The 24251-nt window shown below is 39.4% G+C and overlaps 1 protein-coding gene across 1 annotated transcript in view; it reads right to left on the minus strand.

Moving 5' to 3' along the window:
• Positions 1-24251, minus strand: part of DLEU7 (deleted in lymphocytic leukemia 7) — a 29596-nt gene that overhangs the window by 4219 nt on the left and 1126 nt on the right. The window lies entirely within an intron of this gene.

Genomic DNA, 24251 nt, shown 5'->3' on the forward strand with positions numbered 1-24251 from the left:
ACTTTAGCTGCCCGCCAATACCCATGAAGAAAGGAAAGTTACTCTCACTTGAGCGGGTTTTGGGATGGAGGGTAAAGTTGCCCCAAGAATGTGTAACTGTGGACCTGTACTACATAGTAGTTTACACTTGGATTTGCCTCTACACTATATACATGTTCTGGGAACACTCATGCTAAGAAATTAACTTAAAAATTGGAACTGGGCTGAAATATCCACAGACACATGGAAAAAGCAAACAAAAGCCTATTCCATGGAACATGTCCACAGCCCATGCTCCACAATAGTATTCTCATAATGCTCCGTTAAAGACAAACTCAGAATATGAAATTTAAAATATGATTCACCATGACACAGCAGATACAGGCAGGGCAGGATTAAACTCCAAGACTTTCAGATAGAAACTATAAAATATGCTTAAAATCATTACAGCTATAAAAGAAGGAATCAAAAATGTTTTAAGAAAAATCAGGCTTGAAAAAGAACCAAATACAACTATCATGACAAATTAAATACTCAATGGACAGTTTAAACACCCAAATAAATACATCTGAAGTGAGGATTAGTAAACTGAATGATAAATATGGAAAAATTGCCCAGAATACAAAACAAAAAGTTAAAGACATAGGAAATATAAATGAGAGGTTAAGCAACATTAATGACAGAATGACAAAGTCCAACAAATACATTTCTAGGAGAGACAAGACATGTCTCTCCGAGGGGTGAGACAACATTCTAAGAGAATAATGGATAAGAATTATCCAAAACTGATCCAAAACATGAATCTTTAGATTCAAGAAGCAAAACAAGCCTTGAGCAGAAAAAGTTAAATGAGATCTAAATCGAAACTCATTAAGGCAAAACTACTCTTAAAAGTAACCAGGGTTTCAGGGATGGTAAGACAGACAGTGAACTTCTAAGAAGCCACAACAATTGAAGACAGAAAAAAAATGGAATAATAGCCTCAAACAACTGTCAACCTAGAAGTTTTTTAATTCTAGGGGGGATGGTAGGAGAGGGTAAACGGGGTCAAACATGGTGACAAAACAGAACTGACTCTGGGTGGTGAACACATAATGCAATATATAGATGACATATTATAGACTTGTACATTTGAAACCTGCAGTTTTGTTGACTATTGCCAGCCCAACAAATTTTAATACAATTTTTTTTTTAAAAATCTAAGTAAACTATACGGGTAAAATAAATATACCTTCATTTAAAAGGGCAAAGATATACTTCAGAAAGAGGAAATTCAGCGCAGAAGAATGAGATGCAAGAAGCAACAGTGAACAAAGAAACTAAAAAATATGGTATACATCTAAATAACTGATTGTTCAAAATAAAAATTACAACAACTAAGTTGGGGTTTACAAAATCAAGATGGTTCTAAAATGCTGAATAGAAGTAACATGTAGGATGGGGAGATATTCTAAGGTGTTGCATTTACTCAAGAGAAATTTGGCAAAATTGATAAATTTCAGACGTGTTAAGTATGCATGTGAGAAATGTAAGGGTTATCATTAAAGTAGAGAAACAATACATAAAATTTCAAAATCAGCAGGGACAAAGGTATATTAAAACTTTATTGATCCTATCTATAAAAGGTAAAAAATGAAGAAATATGCAAACATAAATCAAGGTGAACAGAAAGCACCAATAACACTTTTTGAAATATAGTGGTTACCAGATTGGATTTTAAAAATCTATATGTTGTTTAAAAGCAACACATTTAAAACTAAAAATACTTAAATAGTGAAAGTAAATGGATACTAACATATATGCCAAGCAAAGATAAGTCAAAATAAAGCCAGAAAAATCATTACTGGGGATAAAATAAACTACAATTAATAAAAGGAGCTAGTCCCCCAAGAAGATATAATAATTTTGTACTTGTGTGTCCCTAATCTGATAACCTCAACTTACATTCAATACACAAAGATAAAAACATTTTAACCCAATTTTCTCAGAAACTGATAGATCAAACAACAAAACAATCAGCCTGAAGAGAAAAGATTAAAACACTAATTATAATCTTGGTCAATGGAGGTAAGCAAATACACATTATTCTCAGAGATATGGGATATTTATGAAAGCTAACTATATAATATGCACAAAGCAAATCTTAATAACTATCTCAAAGTCTATATCATACAAATCACAATGCAAATAAATGAGAAATCAACATAGGTAACCTTCCCGAAACATGTACTCGTATGACTGAAAAATCCACTTGTAAATAATTCGTGGGTCAGTGAAAAAATAATTGAAATTTTAAAATATTTTATACTGAACCATTATGGAAATACTATAGCACAAATTTTTGGGCTATAGTGACAGTGAGAAATAGACTTAAATGTTTATATAAGTAAAGAATAATCATTGAAAAAGCATGAGTTAAGAATTTAACTCTATAATTTAGGAATTGAAAAATGGGTAATCCAAAGTAAAATGAAAGGAAGAACTATGAACCAAACTTTGATGAGGAACTAGAGTTTTCTACCTAATTCTGTATAGAAAAAAAAAAGAAAAAAAAAAGCTATTATTCTCCTTAACAAAAACTCTGTCACTCGGGTAAGAAGAACTTAGGTTTCTAGCAAAGTGTTTATTAGAGAACTTCCAAGAAACAAAACAAACATCCATTTATTCAATTCAGCAAACAATGGCAGTAGGACCCCAGTAAGAGCTAGGTGCTGGGATAGAAAGATAAACATGCAGCAGTCCTTTAGTCAAGGACTCACAGGCTACCATGGTTCTTGGTTTCTTTGTCTCTTTAAAGTATTCTTGCTTCCCTGCCCTTGTGTGTTGCTCATTTTTGCACAGAAGGTATCACGGGGCTACTTAGATCATCTTGCCCATAGTTTATGGGGTAACCTATATTGCTGGAGCACGCTGCTTGGGAATGCGGAAGTTGGGAGTTGGGGATAACTGGACTACTTCCCATAGATCCACACCAAGGGAAATTATCCGCTTGCTTTATAGAAGTAATCCAACTCTAAGTACAAAGTGGAAGGATGAAAGACAACATGCGAAGGAAAATTCTAAATAGAAGAAACCACTGAAATGTGTGCTGACATGTGCCTAGTAGCCAGTTTGCAAAGGCATTCATCACCCAAAGAAGATTAAAATGCCTTTAAAAATATATTTGTGGGCCTAAAATCTGAAGTCAATTTCACGTTTACTGTAAAGAATCAAAGAAGGCATTGTTTGGGAAAATTATACATATAATAAAATTCCACTGCTGGGCTGTACTGGTCCCTGAAGCTGTGGGCAAACTTCAGATCTCTGGCAAGCTTTGCAAAGTCTCTTTATTTTACTATTTTAGTACAATATTTCCTTTGATCCTTTTTCAAATATATTAACAGTCAAAGAAAACAAATTAATAGGAATAGGTTTCCATGGGGCTCTTAAGCCAGGGAAGGGAAAAATAAAACAGGTGGTTGCCTCTCTCCCTTTCTGGAAGGTCCGAAGGCCAACTATGAATCCAATCACCGAGTCCTCCTACCAAACTTCTACTGATTCTGCTGCGTAAGGTGGGGCCAAAAGTCACAGGGCTGAGGCAATAGCATAATAAATGGTTCATAATAAACGAGCTTTCGGTAGAAGTTCACATGATCAGTATTGGTGGTGATTTCACTTATGTGCTTTCCATTCAACGACAGAGCATATCCTCTCTATAGCTTTTATTTAGCAAGTCCCAGATGCTTCCAGAAATGATGTAATATCCTACACGGGGCTTTTGAGAGCTTTGCCAGAATTAGAACACTGGCTGAGCAACCTAAAAGCAGGTTTTGGAACTTCTAAAGTCTTATGTAATTTCAGACTTTGGATATGAAACATATTGATCGCTACCATGGTCCAAATTGATGGCCAGCATTTACATTTTAAAGTGAGATAGAGACTCAACTAATTTAGTGGGATAATGGCCTCAGACTTTTGAATTCAGTTAATGAATCAGTTACATTTATTTCAAACGTGTAACAAGTCTCCACTATCCTACTGACTACGCTAGATAAAAGACAATAAGATATGGTACCTGGTCGCTAACGAACTTACAGCAAGCAGAATGAGACACATAGAGCATATATAAAAATGTGCAGTGAAATGTGATGAGGGCTACGGCAAAAACGCAAAAACCCAATCCTATAGAAGAACAGACATTTCTAGACTCATAATCTAAGCACTGTACAATGTTCAGACAAAGCTCGTTCTGCTGTGTGAATCCTTTCTATACCAGGCCGGATGTGTGTTTGTCCAAAATTTTCATGGCCACACTGGAGAAATGCATGTGCTTAAAAGGCAACCAATGGTTCTAGTTTTTAGACCATTTCTTCCAATTGTTTAGCTGAAATCTGCCCTGTGATAAGCAGAATAATAGCCTCCCAAAATGTCCCCATTCTAATCCCCAGAACCAGTAAGTACATTATCCTACATGGCAAAAGGGACTTTATAAATGTTATGACAGTCCCCAGACAGCTACAAAGATCCCTGGGATGCACAGCTCATTCCTTCACGGGTATTGGCCTTGCCATCAGAGCCCTGGTTCTGCTCCCTTGATCGGCCTTCTGTGGACAAGACATTTTATCTATGGAATATTCAGTTTCCTCATCTGTAAAATGGAAACAATAATAGCTATCACCTAGAGAGGCTGTGAAGGTCAAATTAGCTCATGGATATGCAAACTCTGTATTTATAAAGCACTCCATCAGTCTAAGATCATAAGTGAAGTACTCTGCTAGATGGGAGGTCAGTAAAAAGGACAAGGGGGGAGGAAGGGAAGAAAAGAAAAATGTGTTTTATAGAAACTTGGAATCTAATTGGTGAGACGAAACTACTTAAACTTTTCAAATAGTGATGTCGCAGAAAATAAGATTAAGGCTGAAAAGGAGAGGCTGAGCTCACCTCATACCCATTAGGATGGCAGCTAGAAAAAAAATAGAAAATAAATGTTGGCAAGGATGTGGAAAAATTGGAACCCTTGGGCACTTGGTGGGAATGTAAAATCATGCAGCCACTATAGAAAGCAATATAGAGTTTCCTCAAAAACAGTAAAAATGAAGCTACCATATGATCCAACCATCCCACTTCTGTGTGTACATCAAAGAGAATTGAAAGCAGGATCTCTAAGATATTTTCAAACCCATGTTCACAGCAGCACTATTCACACCAGCCAAGAGATGGAAGTAGCTCAGTGCCCATTGACAAATGAATGGATGAACAAACTATAGTCTATACATAGAATGAAATACTACCCAGCCTTAAAAAGGAAGGACATCCTCACACATGCTACAACATGAATGAACCTGCAGGACATTATGCTAAATGATATAAACCAGACACAAAAAAGAGAAATACAATATGATTTCCACTTAGATGTGATACCTGCCGTAGTCAAATTCATAGAAACAGAAAGTAGAATGGTGGTTGCCAGGGGCTGGGGATAGGGGGATGGGGCGTTGTTGTTGAATACATACAGAGTTTCAGATTTGCAAGATGAAAACGTTAAGGGGATCGGTTTCACAACAACATGAATGTACTTGACATTAGTTGACACTAGTGAACTAATTGTACACTTAAAATGATAAATTTTGTTATGTATTTTTTTACCACAATAAAAATTTTAAAAAACAAAACAAAAACAAGAACACAGTTGAGGCCATCAGAGGGCGGCCGACCTTTGAACAAGGACATGGAGTTCTGGATGAGGCATCAGAGAAATGGTAGGTGGGGAGGACTGGATAGACCCTATAAGATAGACGGTGTTGGGGAAAGCAGTATTTGACTCAGAGGGAAAAGAGATGGCCGCTGCAACTAGAATGACACAAGCAAAGCCTGAAGTCAAGCAGGGGCTGGGGCTGGGGGAGACCAGCCCGGAAAGAACGGAGTTCTGTGTTTTGAGTCAGGATATAAGCCGGTGTGGAAAGCTATCAGTGCCACAGTAAATTCACTGGAGGCTTCCAAGCATGGGAGTAACATGGCAAACCAATGTTTTAAGAACACGGGCCTGGCTTATGAGCCAGAGCACCTGGGGGCGCCAGGCTCTAAGCAAGGCTCTTTATGCACCTTGCCTGACCTGATGCTCACAAGAGTCCCCAAATGAGATGAAAAGAAACGTGGCTTAGAGAGATTAAGCGATGTACCTAAATCACACAACAAATGAGTGACAGAGCTGAAATGAACCTCCCTGTCAAAACTCAAATGTTCTTCAAAGATCGGCCGGGTGCCTTGATGACTCAGAGAGCTGAGCTCACCATCCAGTGCGGGAGACAGACTGGCAAACAGGAATGACAGAGCTGTAGAGGCCACTACCGGATGAGCAGGGACACCATGGGAGCAAGCAGGGGAAGCACCAAACTAACCTTGGGGATGAAACAAAAATGTCTACAAGTGAATTGTTGCATGTTTCTTTTTTGGCCATTTTTTTTTTTTTTTTTTTTTTTTAAGGTTAACTAAGTGTTACGAGTGTTACGAAGCTCAAATTGGCCTTGGTCAGGTTCAAACTGAAGACTGGCCTGTTGGCCCATCCTTCTTTCCTGCAGCATAATTGAGAGGGCTTGGCCATCTGGAAGATATTCAAGGCATGAAACCTTCTGTGCCCCACGTAAAACCAACCCCAGCTAATCAGAGACCTAGCCGGAGCTCTCCCTTCCTCTGCTCTGTTCTCTCCTACTTGGTGTAAGGGAGGTCTCTTAGAAAAACCACATTTGTACTTTTCTGCATTGTGTTTATTAGGAATGTGCACATCTGGAATCTTTGAGCAACTGAAAATGCACCTGCAAAATCCAAAAAGGAAAGAAAAGTTAAGCCCTTTTTAGCTGCACTGAAAATAAACACTCCCATCAAAACTGAAGGCTTAAAGGCAAAAAGAATCTGGCAGCAGAAGTCATTTTCAAAGCTTGTTCTCTGAAACCAATACCAATGGATAATAAATTCAAAATACAATATGACTTTATAGGCTCTAAAATACAGATAACTTTTAAACAATCCACAAGGAAGATTTTTGCTTTTTTCCTATCACATCACCTTCAAAATCACTTGTAGATCTACATAAACCATAGATCAGTTTGTATTCCTTAACCACTGGTTTTAAAATAAGTTGGTTCTTTTCAAAACAGTCACGTCTTGAGCTATATTCTCTTAAAATGGCTTCCACAAACTTGTTTCTTCTCACATTTTACCCTCTCACTCTCCCTGAATGCCCTCTACAGAGAGTATTAAAGAAAGCAAGAGCTTTTCCCCAGCTCACTGTGATGGGTCTGGCCTTAACAAGCTTCAGCCTGGCCAGCAGACCACTGTCCACTGAAGCTGCCCAGTGCTGGGCCCTACAAAGAAACAAATCCTGTCCCCAAACCCCTTACAATCCTCCACACTGGATATGTACAAAAACAGGGAATGTTGTTTCTCTGTTTAGAAAGATGTTGTGAACACCATATTATTAGGAACAGTATGCTACAAATTGCCTCGGTTTCACTGGCTTCATCAACATCTGGCTTTGAACTACAAATTCACAAGGCCCAGAGCAGTCACCAGTTGCCTGAAACCCAGATCAATCTCAAATAGATATGCAACTGTGCATTCATAAAACACCCAATGAAGAACCAAAATATCTGGCATTCACCATAAAAAGTCTATCGTCCACAGGAAATTAAACATTTTTACTTGTGCTGTACCCCGTGTAAACGTTCACAAGTAACTAAGGTTCCTTATGCATTTGCTTTGGGCACTTCACCATTTTCATTAGAAAAGTCCGTGAAAAGCACTTTGTGATGGATACAAGCACTTGATTCAGGTACGCTCACAAGGCAAACCTAAAACTTGTAAAATAAAGCACGGCAGCATTTCCACCAAGATGTCAAACATAAGTAGTTTTGTTTTTAGAGCCTTCTTGCAACATCTTTTGCAAAATTTTAATTTCAGAAAGCTTATATATCCTGATTCTCATATCATTCACGTTATAAGAAATTAAAAGCTATAATGAAGTTACTTCTAGAGCAGTCAATGGGCCTTTTTCTAACATATAAGCACAATTTTGTCTCAAGGTAACAGCAATGCCCTGGCTATGGCTACTAATGACCATGAGTATTTTTTTCATCAATAGTATCTGAGTAATTTTTGAAGGCACAATTCCCAAATTTGCAGAATCTGGCTTCACTAACTAATGTTTGTTTGTTTGTTTGTTTGACATCACTAACTAATGCTAATGGAAAAAAAAGCACTCGTCATCAATGTCTTCCTCTGAGTAACCCAATATTCACACCTGCAGTTTGCAAAGAGCATTACAATGACTATGCAACCAAAGCCAACAGTTTTATAACTGCTGCTCTTGCTCTGTAGAATGAAAAACCAGTGAGGACTAGCAAACGTGATGGAATAATTGGTACCAGAATTAGCTAATTGAAACGGTTGAGCTCACAGGCAAGTTTAATGTGCAATGGCAAGAAAGCTTCTGCCTCCAAAAGTTGGCATCAGCCATAGTTTCCATGAAACTTGCTTCAGAGCAGAACTCTTGGCAACTATAAATGTTTTCAATTCTCAAAAGAAGACAGACAAAACTCAATCAGTGACTTCATAATTGGCTGGTTAATGATCTCTAGGTGAATTGGTCCTTTTTGACAGTTTTTAAAATCCTAGCCTGGCTTTCTTCTGGCATCCAACACATTTTTATGCTCCCTTTGGGTGGCAAGTGCCTAAAGCATCCTTGTTAGTATTACCAGTTTGATAATTGTTTCCTACATTTACCTGGTGCTTTTTCTCACTATGTAAAGTGGCCATCATGTAAGAAGGCACACAAATCACACAGTGTTGTGGATTGAATTGTGTCCCCGCACAAAAAAAAAAAAAAAAAAATACTCGTGTGTTGAAAACCTAACTTCCATGTGAGTGTATTTGGAGATAGGGCCTTTAGGGAGGTAATTAAGGTTAAATGAGGTCATAAGGGTGGGGCCCTGATCCATTAGGTGTGGTGTCCTGATAAGAAGAGGAAGAGACATCCGAGATCTCTCTCTCCAGATGCACACAGGGAAGGCCATGTGAGGACACAGTGAGAAAGTGACTATCTACAAGCCAGGAAGAGAGCCCTTACCAGAAACCAAATTTGTACAACCTTGATCTTAGACTTCCCAGCCTCCAGAACAGTGAGAAAATAAATGTCTGTGGTTTAAGCCACACAGTCTACGGTATTTTGTTATGGCAGCCTGAGCAGACTGAGACACCTAGTCTATAATGTCACTGTCACATCCCAAGTGGTGTGCAGGGCACAGCCTGCATGACTGAGTCCTGTCAACTATGCACTCCCACATTTCAATGTAATGTTCATAATGCCCCTATGAGCTAACAGTGTAATTTGGCAGAGAGAGTTACATAAAACCATGTTTCAATTATGGGCCATCACTTCCCAGCAGTGGGATTTTCAGCAAAGTCCTAAATTCCTCTGAGCCTCAGTCTCATCCTGTAATAAATGTTTGTCAAGCTGGTTAACTCCATCCTCTCCACTAAATTTAACAAGACTCAGTACTGTTAAGCACTTTTTATCCACCATGAAGAAACACATTTCATGTTGTTGTTTTTTTGTATGTGTTGGATTACCTCTAAATGTTCAAAGGAATATTAAGGAAAGAGTATAATACTATAAAAATACCCATTATTATTGTGGTGAGAGTTTCTCTGCCTTCACTCCTGAAATTTTCACTTCCTTAATCCTCAGTGGTTTCATTGATGAGTCACTTAACAGTGACAACTCTAAACCATTGGGCGTGGGCTACAACTGACCGCTAGATAGTAGAGGTTTACTAGAAGTCTTTGGAGCATCTTAACTCTGCTTTGTCAATAGTCTCAGAAAAGTAAATAAGAGTTCATGGGTCAGATCCATCAATATCAAGAATGGAATTCATGAGAGACGTCATCAAAATGGCAGCATGAGGTGAGCCTCTGTAAAGCTCCCCTGGAATTTACAACTAATCGAACAACAATAACTCCACAAAGGACTCCCTGCACAGCAGACAGGTAAGACGAAGAGGCCCACTACCGAAGTCACCTACAGGTGGGAGAATCCTGTGAGCGGGGGAGGAGGGAAGGGAAAAGTGCGGAGACAGAGCCGGGCGGGCACAGGAGGCAGACCCAGCTCAGTGCTCCGAGCTCGCTGCATCCTGGAACTACCGCAGCTGCGGGAGAGGGAAGAACTCGGACTACTAGGGCTCCGCTTATGGCCCACAGGGCTGAGGGGATAGCATATAACACGGCTGAACCCAATGCTCACAGCAGAGACCTTGGAGAAAAGACTGAGGGAAGAAGGCTGAAAACGGTGGTTTAAGCCCTCACTGCCGAGCAGAGAACGGAGCCTTAGGCACTGAGACTAGTCGCCCCCTCCCTACCAACCCAGAACTCGACCGGCCCCCACCTGCCTGGTGCTAGAAGAAGAACAGTAGCAGTGTCAGATCAAAAGAACAGAACATTTGCTGTTCTGAGAAATGTGGACCGCAGACACAGATTCGCAGCCCAACTAGTTCCAGCAAAGGGGAGGAATGTGGAAGCAGGACCGGCTGTGGTGGTGGTCACAGCCATTGCTCTGGGCCACCTCTAACAACTCACCCCGCCCCTGACCCCACCTATCTGGGCAGATCCCTGCAGGAGTAAACAGAACTGCTGAAATATACGGGCTCTGAGTCAGGAGCTGGAAGAGCTTTGGAACTTCAAAAGCTCTCCGCATACCCACACGGATCCTGCACCCTGTGACCCAGGTGAACTATTAACAGAGGAGAAGCTGATCTCCCAGGGAATCCCCCTATTGTGTGAGAAGCTGGAATAATGCAGACAAAACATAGCACTACCCTGTGAGAGAGAAAAAAATGGCTGCAGTCGGAGAGAAAATAAAACATTCTACCAACAAGTACTGGAAAACAAAGAAAGAGCTCTTCCTATTAACCTGTTGCAGAAGCCACTCCTGTAGATGTCTAGGAAGAGAAATAATAAATAAGTAATTGCCACGAATAACCAAGGCAACAAGACAGCTCAGAAAGAAAGTGGAAAGTCTCCAGAAAAGGAACTTAAAGATATGGAAATATGTGACTTAAATGACAGAGAATTCAAGACTGCAGTTCTGAAAAAACTCAACGAGATGCAAGAAAACACAGAAACGCAGTTTAATAAAACTCAGAAACACAATCAAGGAACAACATGAGCATTTTATGAAAGAGATTGAAATTTTAAAAAAGAACCAAATAGAATTTCTAGAGATTAAGAACTCAATAGAAGAAATTAAGAATGAAATAACCAGCTTAGATAGTAGAGTTGACCAGATGGAGGAAAAAATCAGTGACATCGAAGATAGAAACCTGAAAATTACACAGATGGAAGAAGAAAGAGACTTGAGACTTCAAAGAAATGAAAGAACTCTACAAGAACTACCTGACTCCATCAGAAAGAGCAATATAAGAATAACGGGCATACCAGAAGGAGAAGAAAGAGAGAAGGGAACAGAGAATATATTCAAACAAATTGTCGATGAGAACTTCCCAAACTTGTGGACAGAACTGGATCCTTGAATCCAAGAAGCAAATAGAACACCTAATTACCTCAATCCCAACAGGCCTTCTCCAAGGCACATTGTATGGAAGCTGTCTAAAATCAACGACAAAGAAAGAATCCTCAAAGCAGCCAGGGAAAAGAAGACGGTAACTTACAAAGGAAAGCCCATTAGATTATCATCAGATTTTTCAGCAGAAACTCTACAAGCCAGGAGGGAGTGGAACCAAATATTCAAACTATTGAAAGAGAGAAATTATGAGCCAAGAATAATATATCCAGCAAAGATATCCTTTAGATATGAAGGAGGAATAAAGACCTTTCCAGACATACAGAAGCTGAGGGAATTTTCTAATACACGACCTGCACTACAAGAAATATTAAAGGAGGCTATTCGACCACCAACAGGGATAATTTGCGGCAACCAAAACATAAAATGGGGGGGAGTAAAGGCCTGAACCGGAATATGTGGATGGAGAAAGTAAGCGTGTTGAAGAAAATGGAATACTTTAAATATCAAACTTTCTTTTACATAAACTTAAGGGTAACCACTCAAAAAAAGTCCAGAACAGAAATATATACTGTAATAAAAGAAGAAACAGAGGGAAACATCATAGAATACCACCACACAGAAATAATAGACAACAACAAAAAGGCAAAGAGACAATGGAGACACAGCCTTACCAGAAAACTAAAGATAGAATGACAGGAAATCCTTACATATCAATAATCACCCTAAATGTAAATGGCCTGAACTCACCAATAAAAAGGCACAGAGTAGCAGATTGGATCAAAAAACTAAACCCAACCATATGCTGTCTCCAAGAGACACATCTCAGCTACAAGGACAAGCATAGACTCAAAGTGAAAGGGTGGAAATTGACACTCCAAGCAAATGGTACCCAGAGAAAATCAGGTGTAGCCATAATGATATCAGATGAAACAGGCTTCAGGGTGAAAAAGATAACAAGAGACAAAGATGGACATTTCATAATGGTAAAGGGGACTATACAACAATAAGACATAACAGTCATCAATATTTATGCCCCCAATCAGGGAGCACCGAAATATACCAAGCAACTACTAACAGAACTAAAGGGAGAAATTGACCAAAACACAATTATACTAGAGGACTTAAATACATCATTGACAGCTATGGATAGATCATCCAAACAGAAAATAAATAACGAAATAGCAGCCCTAAATGACACATTGGATGAAATGGACATAATTGACATATATAGAGCACTTCATCCTAAAACATCAGACTATACATTCTTTTCTAGTGTACATGGAACATTCATTCTCAAGGATAGACCATATATTGGGACATAAAATCAGCCTCAGCAAATTTAAGAAGATTGAAATTATACCAAGCATATTTTCTGATCACAAGGCTTTGACATTGGATATCAACTGCAAAAAGAAAGCAGGAAAAAACACAAATACATGGAGATTAAACAACATACTTTTAATGAACGACTGGGTCAAAGAAGAAGTTAGAGGAGAGATCAAAAGATACATAGAAAAAAATGACAATGAAAATACATCCTACCAAAATTTTTGGGATGCAGCGAAAGCAGTTTTAAGAGGGAAATTTATATCATTACAGGCCTATCTCAAGAAACAAGAAAAATCCCAAATAAATAACCTCATGTTACACCTTAAAGAACTAGAAAAAGAAGAACAAGTGAAACCCAAGGTCAGCAGAAGAAAGGAAATAACAAAAATCAGAGCAGAACTAAATGAAATAGAGAACAAAAAGACAATAGAAAATATTAATGTGACAAAGAGCTGGTTCTTTGAAAAGATTAACAAAATTGACAAACCCTTGGCTAGACTCACTAAGATAAAAAGAGAGAAGACACTAATTAACAAAATCAGAAACGAAAAAGGGGAAGTTATCACGGACACCACAGAAATACAAAGGATCATCCAAGAATACTATGAAGAATACTATGCCACCAAATTCAATAACCTAGAAGAAATGGACAAGTTCTTAGAAACATATAGCCTTCCAAGGCTGAACCATGAAGAACTGGAAAATCTAAACAGACTGATTACCAGTGACAAAATTGAATCAGTCATCCAAAACCATCCAAAATAAAATAGGTATAGAAGGAAAATACCTTAACATAATAAAGGCCATATATGACAAGCCCTCAGCCAATCTCATAATTAATGGTGAAAAACTGAAGCCCTTTGCTCTACATTCAGGAACACGACAGGGCTGTTCCCTATCACCTCTGCTTTTCAACATAATGTTGGAAGTCCTTGCCAGAGCAATCAGGCAAGAGGAAGAAATAAAAGGCATCCAAATTGGGAATGAAGAAGTTAAATTATCATTCTTTGCAGATGACATGATGCTATATATAGAAAACCCTAAAGACTCCACCAAAAAGCTATTAGAAACAATCAACGAATACAGTAAAGTTGCTGGCTACAAAATCAACGTACAAAAGTCCATTGCATTCCTATATACCAACAATGAAATCTCAGAAAAAGAAATACAAAAAACAATTCCTTTTGCAATTGCAGCAAAAAGAATAAAATACCTAGGAATAAACTTAACCAAGGATGAAAAGGACCTATATGATGAGAACTATAAGACATTTTTGAAAGAAATTGAAGAAGATACAAAGAAATGGAAAGACACTCCGTGCTCATGGATTGCAAGAATCAACATAGTTAAAATGACCATATTACCCAAAGCAATATACAGATTTAATGCAATCCCCATCAAAATCCCAATGGCATCTTTTAAAGAAATAGAACAAAAAATCATCAGATTTCTTTGGAACCACAAAAGACCCCGAATAGCCAAAGCAATCTTAAGAAAAAAGAACAATACTGGAGGTATCACACTCCCTGACTTTAGCTTGTACTACAGGGCTACAATAATGAAAACAGCATGGTTATTAGCAGAAAAACAGACACATAGACCAATGGAATAGAACAGAGAACCCAGAAATAAAACCACATAAATATGGACAGATAATTTTTGACAAAGAAGCTAAAAACATACAATGGAGAAAAGACAGCCTCTTCAATAAGTGGTGCTGGGAGAATTGGATAGCCACGTGCAAAAGAATGAAACTGGACTGCTATCTGTCACCATGAACCAAAATTAATTCAAAATGGATCAAAGACTTAAGCATAAGACCTGACAATAAACTGCATAGAAGAGAACATAGGTATTAAACTTATGGACCTTGGGTTCAAAGAGCATTTTATGAATTTGACTCCAAAGGCAATGGAAGTAAAAGCTGAAATAAACGAATGGGACTATATGAAACTTAAAAGCTTCTGCACAGCAAAAGAAACCATCGACAAAATAAAGAGGCCACCCACTGAATGGTAGAAGATTTTTGCAAACAGTGCCTCCGATAAGGGGCTAATATCCAAAATACACAAGGAACTCATGAAACTCAACAACAAAAAAACAAACAACCCAATTGAAAAATGGGCAGAGGACCTGAAGAGACATTTCTCCAAAGAGGTCACACAAATAGCAAATAGACATATGAAAAAATGCTCAACATCACTAATCATCAGAGAAATGCAAATCAAAACCACAATGAGATATCACCTCACCCCAGTCAGAATGGCTATCATCAACGAGACAAATAGTAACTAGTGTTGGAGAGGCTGTGGAGAAAAAGGAACCCTCATACACTGTTGGTGGGAATGCAGACTGGTGCAGCCGCTATGGAAGGCAGTGTGGAGGTTCCTCAAAAAATTACGAACAGAATTACCATATGACCCAGCCATCCCTCTCCTGGGTATCTACCCAAAAAATCTGAAAACATTTAGAGATAAAGACACGTGTGCTCCGATGTTCATTGCAGCTTTGTTTACAGTGGCCAAGACATGGAAACAACCAAAATGTCCTTCGATAGATGAATGGATAAAGAAGTTGTGGTATATATATGCAATGGAATACTATTCGGCAGTAAGAAAAGATGATATAGGAACATTGTGACAACATGAATGGATCTTGAGAGTATAATGCTAAGCGAAATAAGTCAGACAGAAAAAGCAGAGAACCATATGATTTCACTGATATGTGGTATATAAACCAAAAACAACAAAAGAACAAGACAAACAAACGAGAAACAAAAACTGTTAGACACAGACAATAGTTTAGTGGTTACCAGAGGGTAAGGGTGGTTGGGGGTGGGAGATGAGGGTAAAGGGGATCAAATATGTGGTGATGGAAGGAGTACTGACTCTGGGTGGTGAACACACAATGGGATTTATTGATGATATAATACAGAATTGTACACCTGAAATCTATGTAATTTCACTAACAATTGTCTCCCCGATAAATTAAAAAAAAAAAAAAAAAGAATGGAATTCATAATAATAGTTAATAAAAATTCATGAGGAAGATCGGGTCAAGATGACTGAGTAGGGAAATGCTGTGCTTACCTCCTCTCATGACCATATCAAAATTACAACTAAACTACAGAATAAGCAACATCACTTGAAATCTAGCTGAACTGAAGTCCTACAACTAAGGACATACAGAAGAAGGCACCTGAGGCTGTTAGGAGTGGTGGATATATGGAACTGGCTAGACCCAAACCCACGGGTGACCATTAAAAATTGGGAGGGAGTGGAGGTCCCCTCAGAGGAGTGAGGGGTCCTGGCTCCACACTAGGCTCCCCAGCCCAGAGTTTCAATGCCAGGGAAAGAAGTCCCTATAACTTCTGATTATGGAAATCATCAGAGATTGTGGCTGAGTGAGACTAGGGCAGCTGCAGTCCCAGGTGCTCCACTGAAAGGGACCAGGCACAGACTTACTTGCTGACACACTCACTGTGAGCCCCAGTACTGGGGCAGCAGCTCCAAAGGTGCCTGGGACATACAGGGAGGAACTGAATTTTCTAGCTTTAGGGCATGGGCTGAAGGGGCAGCTTTTTCCCTAACTGAGGAGCTGGCAGAAGTCATTGTTTCTATGTTGTCATACCTTTCTCAGCATGCAGATGCAGGTGACCACCATATCTAAGTCTTCAGGCTTTTCCATATAAATGGCTTGTCTTGGCTCATGCTGCGGACTTTCCTAAAATCTCTCAAAGGCTCACAAAACCCAAACAAGTATCATCTGGCTTCGGTGTATCTTGTATGTCTGGCTGAGCAGCCCTACGCCCGGAACTACTGAAACTCTGGGCTGGGGACCCTTGGTTCGTGGCTTGGCCTCTTGAGGCCCCTCGAAGCCCAGCTTGAACAGTGGACATCTATGGGTTGCTTTGTGTCTCATGCCAGGTGGCCCTGGTCAGGACACAGGCTATAGCTGAACTTGGCCTGAGGTGGGGTCCCTCCCAGGAGGCCCTAGGGCTGGCCTGCCATGTGGCCAACTTCAGACCAAGCTGAAAGATCATCTGGCCACCTATAGGGATAACACACCCACAGGACACACTGGGCAGGCACCAGAGCCCTGCTAATGCAAATCCTGCTCTGTAGGGTCAGCCCCTGTACAACAGCTCCCCATTGTAATCATGGCCAGTCCTCATAACCAATCAGCCTGAGGGTCAATCCCTCCTACTGACATGCAAACAGCAACCAAGGCTCAACTACATTAGGAGGGCACACACAACTCACACAAGGGACACACCAGGAGCACCTGGCTCAGGTCGCCAGGAAGACTGTGCCACTGAGCCCCACAGCACACCTACTACTCTACTAAGACCGGGAGACATAGCAGCCCTACCTCATAGAAACAAACACAGGGAGATAGCCAGAATGGGGAGACAAACAAACATGTCCCAAATAAAAGACCAGAACAAATCTCTTAAACAAAATAGAGAAAAGCAATCTACCAGATGCAGAGTTCAAAACACTGGTTATAAGGATGCTCAGTGATCTCAGGGAGAATTTCAACAAAGACATACGAAACATAAAAATGGAAATAGAAAAGTTAAAAAAGAACCAGTCAGAAATAAAGACTACAATAAATGAAATGAAGACTATATTAGAGGAAATCAACAGTAAATTAGAGGAAGCAGAGGAACGAATCAGATGTTTAAAAGATAATGTAGCAGAACACACCCAAACAGAACAGCAAAGAGAAAAAACATCCAAAAAAAGAGTATAGTTTAAGGGGCCTCTGGGACAACATCAAGCATACCAACATTCACCGTATAGGGGTAACAGAAGGAGAAAAGAGAGAGCAAGAAATTGAAAGCCTGTTTGAAGAAATAATGACTTCTCTAACCTGCAAAGGAAATACATTTACAAATAAACCTGCAAAGGAAATAAATAAATAGAGCACAGAAAGTACCAAACAAGATGAACCCAAAAAGGCTCACACCAAGACTCATCCTAATTAAAATGCCAAAGGTTAAAGAGAGATTCTTAAAAGCAGAAAGAGAAAAGAAATTGCATACCTACAAGAGAGCTTCCAGAAGACTATCAGCTGATTTCTCAACAGAAACTTTGCAGGCCAGAAGGGAGTGGCGGGAAATATACAAAGTGATGCAAAGCAAGGACCTACAACCAAGATTACTCTACCCAGAAAAGCTATCATTTAGAATTGAAGAACAGATACAGAGCTTCCCAGACAAGAAAAAGCTAAAAGAGTTCATCAACACCAAACCAGAATTACAAGGAATCTTAGAGGGACTTCTTTAAGGTGAAAAAAAAAAAAAAAATCAAAAATATGAATAATAAAATGGCAATAACTACATATCTAGGAACTATTACTTTAAATGTGAATGGATTAAATGCTCCAGTCAAAAGACATAAGAAGGCTGAATGGATAAGAAAACAATACCCTGACATATGCTGCCTACAAGAGACTCACTTCAGATCAAAAGACACACAGACTGAAAATAAAGGAATGGAAAAAGATATTTCATGCAAATGGAAACAAAAAAGGAAGAAAAAAAAACAACAAGAGACAAAGATGGACCCAGTAATCCCACTTCTGGGTATGCATCCAAAGAAATGCAAAATGCTACTTCAAGAGAATGTATGCATCCATATGTTCATTGAAGTATTGTATATAATGGCCAACATGTGGAGGCAGCCTGGGTGTCCATCAATGGATGAATGGATAAAGTGGAGGTGGTACATGCAAGCTCTGACAATTAAGTTGGCCAATTTATCCTAGAAAAAGTGCTACGTACCTCATTGCTGAATATCACTACAGTCACCTTCAAAGTACTCCCCTTGGGAAGCTATGCACCTTCCCCAGCGTCTAATGCACCCTTCAAAGCAATTTTGGAACTCTTTTTCTGGAACAGTCATCAGGGTTGTCATCATATTACCCTTGATGTCCTGAATGTCATCAAAATGTCTTCTCTTCAACATTTCCTTTATCTTCAGGTAAAGAAAGAAGTCACTGAGGGTCAGATCAGGTGAGTGGGGAGCATGTTCCAATACAGTTATTTGTTTGCTGGCCAAAAACTCCCTCACAGACAGTGCCTGTGAGCTGGTACATTGTCATGATGCAAGAGCCATGACTTGTTGGTGAAAAGTTCAGGTCATTTTGTCTAACTTTTTCACACAGCCTTTTCAGCACTTCCAAATAGTAAACTTGGTTAACTGTTTGTCCATTTGATACAAATTCATAATGAATAATCCCTCTGATATCAAAAATGGCTGGCAACATCATTTTGACTCTTGATTTGGACTAACAGAACTTTTTTGGTCATGAAGAATTGGCTGACTTCCATTGTGCCCTTTGAGGCTTTGTTTCAGGGTCATATTGGTACACCCATGTTTCACCACCAGTTATAACATGGCCCAAAACATCATCTTGCCTCTCCAAAAGGTCTTGGCAAACTTCTACACTCTTTTGCTTTTGTTCATTGGTGAACTCCTTCGGAACCATTTTTGCACATTCCTTCTTCATGCCAAGATTTTCAGTTAAGATTTTCCTAAGTGTTTCTCCATCAATGTTTACTTGCTCTTCTATGCTTCTCACAGTCAGCCGATGATTTTGACACACAATTCAATGAATTTTTGCAATGTTTTCATCAGTTCTGCTCATTACTGGCAGATCTGACCTTTCTTCATCAGTGACGTGTTCTCTCCCCTCAGAAAAATGGTTAATCCATTTGTACACTGCCATTTTCTTCATGGCATTATCCCCATAGACTGGGACTAAGATATCCCTTATTTCTTTGCCACTCCTGTCAAGTTTAACAAGAAATGTAATGTTTGTTTGTTGCTCTAATTCAAGCTCAAACAGTCTTGCAATGGCACACAAAAACACGCAACAACAATAATGAACGCCACTCAGTAAGACACTGCCACTCTTTGACATGATGAGCACAGCTGTGAGACACTGTTAAGTTTATGAAACCTTACTGAGCTATTTGTACAGTGCTGCCATAGTAAGTGCACGATGGTAAGTTTGCAGACTTGTCAGACCTCATATATACAATGCAATATTGCTCAGCCTGGGAAGGGAATGGGTTCTTGCCATCAGTGGCCATAGATGATGAACCATGGATGAACCTGGAGGGTATTGCGCTGAGGGAAGACAGCAAAAGACAGATGCAATGTGATTTCACTTATGCCAGTGAATAGCAGACTCCAGTAGTGGGATCTAAACAACAAAATACGTGGGATCTAAACAACAAAATACACAAACAAAACAGAAACAGACTCATAGATACAGACAACATTTTGACGTTGCCAGATAGGAGGGGTTTGAGAATGGGTGAAAAAGAGGTAGGGATTAAGAAGTACGAAGTGGTTGTTACAAAGTAGCCATGGGGATGTAGGTTATAGTATAAGGAATATAGTCGATAATATTGTAATTACTATGTATGGTGTCAGATGGGTACTAGATTATTGGGGTGATAGATAGGAAGGGGGTAGAGGGGCGGGGTATAAAAAGGTGACGGCATTAAGATGTACAAATTGGTAGTTACAAAATAGTCATGGGAATGTACGGTATAGCATAGAGAATATAGTTAATAATATGGTAGTAACTGTATAGTGCCAGGTAGGTACTAGATTAGTCAGGGGGATCACTTCTTAAATTATATAAATGTCGAATCACTATACTGTACACCTAAAATTCATATAAATTAATATTGACTGTCAACTATAATTGATAAATTTAAAAGGGGGGGAAGGTGAAGGGAAATAAGAGGTTCAAATTTCCAGGTATAAAACAAATTATATTGGGATGTAATGTACATCATAAGGACTATAGTCAATAATATTGTGATAGCATGATTCAGTGTCAGATGGTTGCTGGACTTATCTTGGTGGTCACTTCTTTAGGTACATAAATGTTGAATAACTATTGTGTACACTTGAAACTAATATAATATTGTATGCTAGCTATATTTTAATAAAAATCTTTAAAAATGTATATAGGAGGAAACACAAAATTTTAAAATATATGATTATAAATAGCAAAACAAAACAAAATAGTCTTGTGGATATAAAGTATAGCATAAGGAATATAGTTAGTAATACTGTAATAACTATGTACGGTGTCAGATGGGTACTAGAGTTCTTGGTGTAATCACTTCGTAAGTTACATAAATGTCTAATTACTATGTTGAACACTTGAAACTAATATAATGTCGCATGTCAACTGTAGTTGAAAAATTAAAAATGATTAAGAAAAAGAATTCATAAGTCATTGGCCTGTTAATAGTAATAATTTTAAAAGTTCAACAGTATTGAGACTTACTATGAGAAACCACTAGCTAAGACTTTATATGCATTCTCTCAATAACACTGTAAGGTTAGATATCATTATACCGTTAGATACCCATTTTACAGTGAGGAGACTGAGGCACAGAAAGGCTATTTGCCCAAGATCCTACAGCAGGAAGTGGCAGAGTAAGTTTGAAATGCTCCGTGGAGCCAGATCACCGTGCTGTGCTGTCTCCACTTTAGGATCCCTAATGCCTGTCACCTGGGCTGCGGCTTTAGTTCAAGTGAGTCCTCCTCCTTCTGTGGCAAGTCACACTAGAGAAGAGAGCTGAGGTTGGGGAAGTTCCCATACACCTCCAAGTGATACACAGGTGTTATTTCTATTAGCACAAATCCTCCTGAAATCATTCTGGTATATAAAATCAACCTGCATGTTCTTAATTTAAAAATATAGAAAACATTCTTCCAAATTGTTTGAATTAACACTAGTATTAATGAAGCCAAGTCTGTATAACCAGCCCCCTAGAAAGACTGCTGCATCCTTATGTCCAAGGGCTTTGTAATCATTACTCTACAAACCAAAAGGAGATCATACCTTTTCTCCAAACAGCACACCAAGCAAAATTTGAGATGTTGGTCAGGAGGCAAGTGATCCAGAGAAACCCCTCTCTGCTTCCCTCTCTTCGGAAAGCACTTGGCTGTTCTCAGGTGCCCTAAAACTCATTACTCTCCTTCCAGTGAATAGCAGACTTCAGTAGTTTTAAAAAAAAAAAAAAAAAGCTGCCGACCCCTGTCCTTAATGAGCACTCTGGACACTTCTAGAAAGTGGTAGAAACACACTGAGATGTCTGCATATTTGCTCATGCCAGGGAAGAAAAGAACTGTGACTCAAGGGACTGGGTAGGTGAAGGAAGCTTCAAGCGTGTTTATGGACTGAGGGAATCGGCAGAGTGGAGGCAATAGGCAGAGTGGAGGCAATAGAAAACATAAGAACAGAGAAGGCAATTAATAGAAAAAGGGATGGGGATAGATGAAAGATTTGTTCCAGTACTTAAGAGAAAAAATTTACGTGGAGGCTTGGGGAGTGTAAACCAAACAGTATTTCTTTATTAGAGACAAGAAAGAAAATGAGTGGAGGTGAGATGTTTTTAGATAGAAAGGAAGATATTTGTGTCACATGGCCTCAATTTTCTCAGAAAAGGAATGAGAGGGTTGAGGTTTGGATAAAGAAAGCTTGAGGAGAGTAAAAATCGTTTAGCACAAAAAGTCAAGTAGAAAAGTTTAAAAGGATCGCCAAGTAGAAGTGACAGCTGAATGAAGCTCAAAGGGAATAATCTATAGTCCAGAGCAGAGGAAACCATTGCTACCAAGCCGGATCAGACCCTCTGACAATCATCTTCTGACTTGATTCCCAAACCTCAACCTTGCCTCCTGTGATTTGTCTAGGCTCCAGACCTTCCTTCAGTCATTTCAACAGCTACCTTTGGCCTGCAAGACAATCTAAGGTCCTCTGCATGACACACAGGCCTTTCCCCATGTGACCCCACTTACCTCTCCAGAATCCTTTTTTACCTTCTGCCGTAATGAACTACTTTTAGTTCCCCCACCCCCAATCCCAGGCCCTTTCATTCCTTCTGGGTCTTGGATCACACAGAACCCCTGAAATTTTATTTTCCCTTTAAACCCTAGAGAGCAAACATTCATTTTTTAGAAAGGTTACCTCCTCCAAAAAGCCTCCTGGTATCACTTGAGGTAAAACGAATCACTCAGTTTCTCCTTTTGCCAACCTATCTATGCCCTGTATATGCTCCTATTTCATCAATTCTAAGATTTAGTTTTTCACATTGCAAAAATCTCTGAAATGAGGTTTTATCTCATAGTCGAAGGAGTGTCATAATTTAAAATTGGCAGGATTTTTTATTTCTTAGTGGTACAAAGAAAGGTGCACCTTACACTTAGGAGCATTAGTGAAATGCAGGTTCATTTTTTAAAACTCTAAGGTAAGTGGAGCTGTACTTCACATCTGGAGACATTCTCGTTTCCCCTCTCCCCCCCACACACATTTGGCAATATTTGGCTGTATCAATTGGTGGTGTGTGTATGCTGCTGGCATCTAGTGGGTGGAGGTTAGGGGTGCTGCCACACATCCCATAATACAAAAGACAATTCCCCACAATAATTGTACAGTGCAAAAATGTCAACAGTGTGGAGATTGAGAAACCCTAGTGTGGAGTAACAATGTTTATTTGGGTGTATGATATGCCTTATTATGTTTGGTTTCTAAATCAGCCTTTTACAGTGTATAGTGCAATCTAATACAGAATTCTTTCCCCAAAACCTTGGCTTATAGAGCAAGAATAGCAATTCTTGAGGAGTGCTCTAAACTTTCTTCATCACCCCTCGCCCATTTCCTTCTGATAAAGTCTCAAGGGGAATGAATGAAGCCATGCTCCAGGTCAAAATTGGAAAGCCAGAAGGTCCCAAAGTGATTTATGACCTTAAACCAATTAGGTTAATTAATGGCAAGCCCAAGACTGGAACCTAGACCACCAGATTTCCACCATCCCTGGGAGGCAGCTGCTCTGTTTCCTGGCCAACTTGGTCAACACAGCTTGGTACCTTAAGAGGAAACTGTGCCCCACAAATATGAGCTGCGTGACTTAGCAGGAGGTTAGCCTTAGTATTCAGGCTTCAACACCTGCAACCCACCCCGCTCTCACCCCACTTTATGAGAATTTAGGTGGACTCCATAAGGTCCCTGAGCTCTGTGGGGAATTGTATTTATGCAAAAATAATTGTGATTCATAAATTTGAAAGAACTTTAAATGAATGTAGGTGATTTCGTCATTCAAAAGGCATCCCATAATATATAAGACATCCCATAGTATATAATTGTCGACTTAATATGTGTATTTAAGGCTCTGAAAGAAGGGTTATTAATTCGGAAGGGGGCATAGGGGGAGCTGTCCTCCATCTAGAATCTGCACCTGTGGAAAGGGCCCTCAGCTGGAGCAGGAAGCTGATTAATGTGAGAGAGGAAGGCGTTCCACAGGCCTTTGGCGAGGCCTCCGGGTGTCTGTGCTCCTCCCGCAGTCTGGGCCGCAGGT

The sequence above is a fragment of the Rhinolophus sinicus genome, chromosome 16 (assembly GCF_057876585.1).
Source record: "Rhinolophus sinicus isolate RSI-liver-muscle chromosome 16, RSI-T2T, whole genome shotgun sequence".
NCBI classification, from domain to species: domain Eukaryota; kingdom Metazoa; phylum Chordata; class Mammalia; order Chiroptera; family Rhinolophidae; genus Rhinolophus; species Rhinolophus sinicus.